The sequence below is a fragment of the Canis lupus genome, chromosome 18, assembly GCF_048164855.1.
Source record: "Canis lupus baileyi chromosome 18, mCanLup2.hap1, whole genome shotgun sequence".
Lineage (NCBI taxonomy): Eukaryota > Metazoa > Chordata > Mammalia > Carnivora > Canidae > Canis > Canis lupus.
Window position 1 is genome coordinate 1,225,016 of NC_132855.1, and position 2,617 is coordinate 1,227,632.

The 2,617-nt window shown below is 51.0% G+C and overlaps 1 non-coding gene across 1 annotated transcript; it reads left to right on the forward strand.

Annotated features, from left to right (window-relative positions):
• The first annotated feature begins 256 nt into the window (after window positions 1-256).
• Window positions 257-360, forward strand: LOC140609612 (small nucleolar RNA U13). The gene has a single exon (XR_012011381.1). It is a non-coding gene; the product is annotated as a small nucleolar RNA U13 (small nucleolar RNA).
• The last annotated feature ends 2,257 nt before the right edge of the window (window positions 361-2,617 follow it).

Genomic DNA, 2,617 nt, shown 5'->3' on the forward strand with positions numbered 1-2,617 from the left:
CTCTCTCCATAGACGGGCCTTGAGTTGTGAGTCACAGGAGGGCATCCTGCGGAGAGACCGAAGCGCGGTAGCCACCGCGGTATGGGCCAGGACCAGTGGGTCGGACCGAACGGACGCGCTCCCTGGTCGCTGTGTAAGCCACACTCCGGGGCCTCGTCGCGTCTAGGCCTGCACCTCTGTACACGTGTATCTGACAAACTTAGGTTTGAAGGTTGATCAAGCACATTGAGTAACGGGAAGAAATGCCCAAAGATAGATGCTTTTGTCATTCATACGCGTGATGCTTGGGCGTTCAGGCTGCCGTGTGACACGTGCCTCCCTCAGACCTTGTTATGACCTTGGCAGATCACCAGTCTAAGGTGGAGAAAGAAGGAAAGAAAGAAGGAAAGGGAAAGAAGAAAGAAAGGAGAAAGAAGAAAAGAAAGAAAGAAAGAAATAAAGAAAGAAAGAAAGAAAGAGGAAAGAAAGGGAAGAAGGAAAGAAAGAGAAATAAAGAGAAGAAGGAAAGAAAAAGGAAGGGAAGAAGGAGAAAGAAAGAAAGAAAGAAAGAAAGAAAGAAAGGCCTCAGGATAAGAGCAAATTAAAATGAAAATCATTAAATTAAAGTGGGGAAAGGGGTTGTGCATAGTAAGTGTGACAATCGAGATGGGCTAGGTTGTACCACAGTAACAACAACAAAAAATTAAACTGTGATCGGAGAAAAATGTCTTTGTTGCTGGCCTGAAGCCAGTTTAGGGTTCCAGTGACCCCCGAGGGTCCGCCTGCCTGTGGCTGCTCTGCGCGCGGCATCTCCTCGCAGTTTCGGGGAGAGGGAGGGCCGGGGGGCACCTGCCCTGTCATCTTGGGTCTCCCCACAGCGACCTGACAGGTGTCACCCCAGCGTCAGCCCCGCGGCCCTCGGATGGGCTGGAGGGAAGCGGGAGCCCGGCAGGGGAGGGTGCCGGGGTGTCGCCCACCCAGAGCAGAGTGAGGAAGAGGAGGAGCGGGTGAGTGGGCCCCAAGGAGGGAAGGCCGGCAGCGTCTGTGTCTCAGGATTGCGCAGTGGCTTGAGCGTCGCCTTCTCTCCCCGACGGTCCGAATGTTCAAGGTGACTCTACAGCCTTCAGGGGAAGGAGCTGTGACAGCTCAGGCCATCGGGCTGTCCCCTGCCCCCCGCCGCGTGGCCCATCCTGCAGGCCCTTGCAGGGGCCTAGGGTGGGGAGCCGGGGTAGGACCCCAGAAGCGCAGAGTCTGTGTCACCAAAGCAAATCACTGCTCGGATTCCTTCCGACCTTTTTTTTTTTTTTTTTTTTTTCCGACCTTTTTTTTTACCTTTGAAAGGAAAAATGTTGATTCGTCTCTAAGCTTTAAGAGCACGAAGGCTTGAGCTCATTGCTCGTATCGCTAACAGCACCAGGCACTCGATCACCGCCTAGAAATGAAAAATGACTTTATCACTATTAGCCTGAGCCCCAGTTGGTTTTTTTTTGTTTTTTATTTTATTGTGAGAATATAGTTTTAAAGAGAACTATTGCCGGAAATAAGAGCCCGAGGAAAGCACACGGCCCTTCAGCTCGCTGGAGGGACGCCGCGTTCCTGTCTGTCGTTCTCCCCGGGGCTAATGTCATCTAAGTGACATACAAATTGAGTTGGCCCTCCAGATTTTCATAAACTTGTAACAGGCTGTTGAAGAATATAGACTCGTGGAGGTAAAAATAGGAGACTTAAAATGTTTTCCCCAATTGTCCTCAGTGGTCCTGTTGCTAGCAGTTGCTTTTACCATCTCTTACTGCATCTTTGTCAGCGTCTATAAATCTTCCGGGCACTTTTGTCCATGAAAGCTCCAAGTCAAGTCTACGGCATCGATACTGCGTGGGTTCAGAGCGCTTCTCCTCCAGGGATCAGGGCGCGTAACTTGGTGGCGGTGTATTTCTTCTTATAGGATTCCTACTCCTAAATCTTGTACAAGTTCTGAATCCTCTGGGCTTGGGATGCAGATCAGAGAAAAGTGACAAATCCCTCCCCAGGTGGCCGTATGACGACGCAATCCTCTTCTTTTTTTTGTTTTCGTCCCCTCTCTGTCGCTTTCAAGACTATCGTTGTCTATGCTTTTTGGAGAATATTCGGTCTAACTCTTAATGGTTAGGAAAATATATGGGTTCTTTTGAGCCTCTCCACTACGACGTTTCCTGTTGTGCATGACCTAGGGTTGCCTCCTCTCTCCCCCTTTAAAGCCCACGACCAGGGATCCCTGGGTGGCGCAGCGGTTTGGTGCCTGCCTTTGGCCCAGGGCACGATCCTGGAGACCCGGGATCGAATCCCACATCAGGCTCCCGGTGCATGGAGCCTGCTTCTCCCTCTCCCTCTGCCTGTGTCTCTGCCTCTCTCTCTCTGTGTGACGGTCATAAATAAATAAAAAAAAAAAAAAAAAAAAAAAAAGCCCACGACCACTGGTCCGCCTCGGTGCCTGGTTACCTTACGGTCCAGCAGCGGGAATCTCTGGGAGGTGATACCAGCAAGACAGCTGAAATCCGCCCACCTCTGCGTTGTCCCAGCCGTCCCTCGGTGTCACATGGTGCTAAGAATGGCTGGTTCTCCGAGGATTTCCACACCCGAATCCCTGAAATCTATGAATATG